Genomic DNA, 6,139 nt, shown 5'->3' on the forward strand with positions numbered 1-6,139 from the left:
ATTTTAAAACAATTATTATATTAATCATTAGGTATATGTAAAAAAATATATATAATTTTAAAAAAAATAACACTACAGAATCTCTGTCTTCCAAATAGTGTGAGAAATGATTTGAAGCTACTTGTTTTGTTTTCTCTTTATTTATTGTTTCGGTGCTTTCTATACTGCTCGACTTGTTCTACCATTACCCACGTCATCCTCCCTGTGAAACTCCTACACATCAACACACACCCTTCACTTCTTTAGGGTTGTTGCCTTTCAACAACCTTCTGATGGAAATGATTGAGCGGTAGTGTAGGAAGCATTAGGTCCTATGTTTTAAAGAGTATTTTAGGACTAGTAATATAAACATACGATGACTATTTACAGTATGAGCAAATGTATGCAGCGATAAGAGGTATTTATGAAGTTATGTTCAAAATGAAATGCAGAAATATACTGATATGATAGAGTTATAACTAAGGTGTTGAAATAAATGCTGAATAAACTATTGAACTCTATTGATATTTTTTCCCTCTCTGAATCCAAGGCTTCTAGGTTCACATAAAGATTCAATCTAGACTGCCCTGTTATGATTGACTCATTTATCAGTGTCTCCTTCTCCCAGCCAACCAGGGGTCTTACGCCATATTGTTCTCATGTTCAGGATGAATTCAGATCTGGCAGGAATGAGGAAAAGCCGGCCACATGAGGTACTTGGGTTCATCTGTTGTGGTCATACAGTGTAGGAGGAAGGGTGGGTCTTTAAGAAGTGGGTAATCAGAGGGGAGAAAGAGAGTAACTCAATAGGGGTAAACGAGAAGTCGTTCCCTGACACACTTGGACGGGTCCTTCTGCAGTGGGTTGCAAGGACCCACTGCATCAGGGAAACTCCCACTCCCACTTTGCACCCAAGTAGTGTGGCCCGAGAGCAGGGCGGCATAGTCTCTCCAAACAGACAAATCCCAAGTCTCAACACAGAATGGAGTGTTGCAAAAGTGCACAGGGTGAAGGCGACAGTTCGCGGGGGCCACCCGTCACTCACACACTAATAAGCTCCCATGACGCAGTGCCACATTGACACACAACGCTGTGACCAGTAGAGGGTCAAAATTAACTTCTACAATTCATTAGCACCATATTGAGAGAGGTGAGGGAGGGAGGGAAGGAGAGTAAGGGAGGGAGGGAAGGAAGGAGAGGGAGGGAAGGAGAGGAGGAGGAGGAGGATGAAGTTTCTTCCAGCTGTTTTTGTAATAGACGAAGAGTTGTAAGAGTTGTGGAGAGAGAGAGGGAAATAGTGAGCGAGCAAGAAGGGGTAGGCGAAACTAATCATCTTACATACGGAGTATTAAGGAAACCACGAGGAGAGTAAAGGAGGGATGGGGAGACTTGGATAGCAACAGCAGAAAGGAGCAAGAGAAATTTGACCAACGGTGGAATGAGCATTAGGATGGAACAGCCCTGCTGACAGAAGAGGAGAGAAAGGTGAGAACCTTCTTTTCCCCTTGCCCATCAATCGTTGTGTGATTTTCATGCAAATTCACTGTCTCTGTCTTACTTTCGTTGGATCTGCCTTGGTGACTCAGTCTTTCAGATCACACTGGTGTGTGTAACTTTAAGTGCCAGGGAAAATTGGGTCAGTGAGTGAGGAGTGAGGAACATGTGTTGTGGGAGAGGCATTCGGAGAGAAAAGAAAGACGGAGAGAAAGTCGGAACGGCCCTAGAACTAGCAAGTGGCCACTTGAGTAGTCACTGGTGATTCAGAGGGAGACATGTAAGTGATGGATTCTCCCCGGCATGGTTTTATTTTGTCACGTTTGAATGAGGACTTGATCCTTGTAATGATTGAATGCAACTTGAATGTATTTTTCTTTGAATTATAGTCTATAATACTGTTCAGTGTTGTGAAACTGAGCCAAGACAAACTAGCTAATTGATGCTTAAACACCCCAGTCCCCTACCCACCTTACCTCGGCATGCTGAGGAAGAGATGGGGTAGAGACAGATATGTAATACAACAAAGTCGCTATAGTGGGACCATATCTAAAATCGAACAACAATCCTGTGACATTTATCAACAGTAGGCCTTCTGTACTGTTATATCATGGCATAGAAGACCAGCTGAGGGAGGGAGATGGTAGATAAGCACAGCAGCAAGGGGGAGAACGTTTCAGAGACAAAACCTTGGTTCTTCTCTTCCCTCTGCGTTAGTCTTGTGATGAGGTGCGGTTAGTCAGTTTCACACAGAGTAAATTATCACTCAGCCAACAAAGTGCCAATGTGTTAGGGAGATAAATAAGCCAGTAAGTGTCTGAGTGCTTGTGTGCTTGTGCATGAATCAGATTTTTTTATCTTGTACTGTTCAAAGTACCTCCTATACTGACACAGCCTCATATCTTTTCCCTCAGTTGGGATATCACAAAGCTTTGGCTTAGAACTACAGTAGGCATATTATCTGATTTGCTAAACCCAAACTCTCTCCCCTCGCACTTTGTTGTCATGTTTCCATGAGCGTGGACGTGTGAGAGTAGAAGATGGCTCGGGCTAATAGTGAGGGAGGCCGTTAGTCAGAGCCAGGGAAATATGACCTTTCCCTCCCTGTTTATTTTGGGACAGCAGCAGGAAGAATGTCGGAGCGGGTGTTCTATTCCTGCTGTTAGATTCCAGTCTATAAATTCCAGTCTCGGAATGACACTCCCCTTACTCACGATGGGTTCAGAGCAGAGGAGGCTGACGTGAGGCACTAATAGAAGGATGGGCTCATTGTAAAGGCTGGAATGGAATTCATGGAACGGAGTCAAACATGTGGTTTCTACGCATTTGATACCATTCCATTTATGCCATCCCAGCCATTACAATGAGCCTGTCCTCCTATAGCTCCCCCCACCAGCCTCCTCTGGTTCAGCTAGTATATCATAGATGTAAGCAATGTAATGTATAAATAATGTTGCAGCTGGCTCCAGTTCCGAAGGCTCAGTGTAGGAGCTGTTTTGTAGCTGTTTGTTGCATTATCGATTTCAATGAGATTCTGTATATCCAAATCACATCGTATTTCATATTCAATTTGAGTAGATTCTGTACAAATCTGTACTAATTATGTCATCGAGCCATTAAGTTTGATCACTGGCATGTACATTTCAGATTCAAGAGCCAAATGCTTATATTTAAAAGATACGTGTGTATCTGTTGATATTGTAGTGAATGGGGGGGCAGGGAAGTGAACACGGGTTGCTGGCGTAAAAGGTAAACACCCTACGCATCGAGCCAATAGGTATAACCCACTTGGTAAGAATTGTAATGTGGCTCATTTAGCTGCACTGACCCTTACTATCAGGGAGGCAAATCCCGTGCTTCGACTGCTCAGCCCCCTCATGTCCCGGGCCGTGCCTTCCGATGGCCCCACGGCTAGTGGTGTAAAAAGTACCCAAGTTGTCAAACTTGAGTAAAAGTAAAGATACTGTAAGGGTTTTCTGACGAAGAGGAGTAGTATGAAGGATTGGAGGACCAAAACGCAGCGTGGTAAGTGTTCATGTTTTTGAATGAATAATGAACACTGAACAAAACAATAAACGTTAAGTAAATCAAAACGAAACAGTCCCGTGTGGCACAGACACCAACACGGAAAAAATAAACACCCACAACTCAAAAGTGAAACCAGGCTACCTAAGTATGATTCTCAATCAGGGACAACGATTGACAGCTGCCTCTGATTGAGAACCATACAAGGCCGAACACAGAAATCCCAAATTATAGAAAAACGAACATAGACAACCCACCCAACTCACGCCCTGACCATACTAAAACAAAGATATAATAACAGAACTACGGTCAGAACGTGACAGATACCTTAATAGAAAATGTCTCAAGTGAATGTGAAAGTCACCCAATAAAACACTACTTGAGTAAAAGTCTAAAAGCATTTGGTTTTAAATATACTTAAGAATAAAAAAGTAAATGGACTTGCTAAAATATGTTGAAGTATCAAAGTAAAAGTATTAATCATTTCAAATTCCATATATTATGCAAACCAGACAGCACAATTTGTATATATATATATTTTTTATTTACAGATAGCCAGGGGCACACTCCAACACTTAGACATTAATTTACAAATGAAGTATTTATGTTTAGGTAGTCTGCCAGATCAGAGGCAGTAGGGATGACCAGGGGTGTTCTCTTGATAAGTGCGTGAATTTGACTATTTTCCTGTCAAAATGTAACGAGTACTTTTGGGTGTCAGGGAAAATGAATGGAGTAAAAAGTACATTCTTTTCTTTAGGAATGTAGTGAAGTAAAAGTAAAAGTAGTCCAAATATAAATAATAAGATAAAGTACAGACGCCGAAAAAAAATGACTTCAGTAGTACTTTAAAGTACCTTTACACCACTGCCCACTTCTGACAACAATGTATAGAACTACGGTCCAGGGATGCAAACCCGGGTTGCTGGTATGAAAGGCAAACACCCTACACATCGCGCCAATAGGGTTAACCCACTTGGTTGGAGTTGTAACACGGCACAGTACTTCACATAATGATGAAATCCCTGTGAAAGTACTGAAGGTTGTTTATGATCTTTTCCTCTGCTCATCAAAGACATACCGAAAAATGTCGACGCTCCCTAGAGAACCCCACGAGGACTCCAGGATGCAGAGCTTCTGGATGGTGAGGAGGAAGTTACAGATATGAATATAAACATGAACCTTTTTACAACAGTTCATGGCTACCGATAACGGATTTTCTATGTGTTCTTATAATAGGAGAGTTGATTCTATAGCAATACCTCTTTCTGCAGTTCCTCCTGATCCTGATCTACTCTTCTCTCCGCCATCCCTCTCTCCCCCTCTTCCTCCCCAGCCAGGGAACTATGAGCGAACCGTCCGACGCACTGACCAGTCCTTCCATGCATGTAAAGATATCATGGCCTGTTTCAATGAGAGGGCCAACGTAGAGAAGCAGTACGCCCAGCAGCTCAGTGAGTGGGCAGCAAGTGGAAGGCCATAGTAGACGCCCGTAAGTGAAGGAGAACCAAGGAGAACTTCAGGACTGGACTTCTATACTATAGCACTTATTATAAACTGTCAAAATGATGAACAAATACACTATGCCAAATCCTCCTACCTGGTCTTTGTATTATCAATCAGGCTGTTCTCATAGACTAGACGTAACATATTAAACGGAAACCCGGGACACTCAAATGAGTATGATACAGTATGGTACGTTTGGTATGGATACATAAGACAGAAGTTTACAAAATAACACAAATGTCTAGCAACCCAAAGGATGCGTGTTCGAATTTCATCACAGACAACTTTTGCATTTGAGATAATTAGCAACTTTGTAACTCCTAACGCAAACGTCTAGCAATCTAAAGGTTGTGTTCGAATCTCATCAAGAACAACTTTAGCATTTTAGATAAATAGCAACTTTGCAACTCCTTATTACTTTTTAGCTACTTTGCATCTACTTAGCATGCTAGCTAACCCTAACCCTAACCTTAACCCTTTAACCTAACTCCTAAACCTAACATTAACCTTACCCCTAACCTAGCTAACATTACCATTAGCGACTTAGCAACCTAGTTAATGTTAGTCACAACAAATTTGAATTCATAACATATCATACGTATAGCAAATTACTGACATATTGTACAAATTGCAATTTGTAACACATTGTAATTGTAATGCGTAACATATCATAAGAAATGGTTGATGGATATCCACAAATGAATGCATACCATACCAAACGTAACATATCACAGTAAATTGAGTGTCTCCTCATTTTCGTTTACTATGTTACGTTTACCCCTGAGTCCAGGTTGCATCAATCTAATTAGTTATCAATCCCTAATCAGTTAAAAGTCTTCTCTCTCTTTTATCTTTCCCTTTCTCTTCTCTATCACCCTAGGCCGCTCTATGGCTCCCTCATGAGGGCGTGGCAGTGCTCGTGGCAGTGTTTCTCTCCTCCGCTGAGCGTCTATCCATTCTCCATTCCTCTATCTCCCAGTCCCTCGTTACTGAGGAGGGGGACAGAGTAAAGAGCTGGCAGAAGGATACCTTCCCTAAGAAGATATTCTGTGGATTCCGTGAGACCCACGAAAACGAGACAGGGTTTGCACGCGCTCAGAAGCCCTGGGCCAAGAGGCTGGGAAAGGTTACAAAA

The 6,139-nt window shown here is 42.0% G+C and overlaps 1 long non-coding RNA gene across 1 annotated transcript; it reads left to right on the forward strand.

The window, feature by feature from the left end:
* The first annotated feature begins 1,184 nt into the window (after nucleotides 1-1,184).
* Nucleotides 1,185-4,956, forward strand: LOC116355447 (uncharacterized). Its single transcript, XR_004204448.1, has 3 exons — nucleotides 1,185-1,464; nucleotides 4,574-4,642; nucleotides 4,835-4,956. It is a non-coding gene; the product is annotated as an uncharacterized LOC116355447 (long non-coding RNA).
* The last annotated feature ends 1,183 nt before the right edge of the window (nucleotides 4,957-6,139 follow it).

Source organism: Oncorhynchus kisutch, linkage group LG20, assembly GCF_002021735.2.
Source record: "Oncorhynchus kisutch isolate 150728-3 linkage group LG20, Okis_V2, whole genome shotgun sequence".
NCBI lineage: Eukaryota > Metazoa > Chordata > Actinopteri > Salmoniformes > Salmonidae > Oncorhynchus > Oncorhynchus kisutch.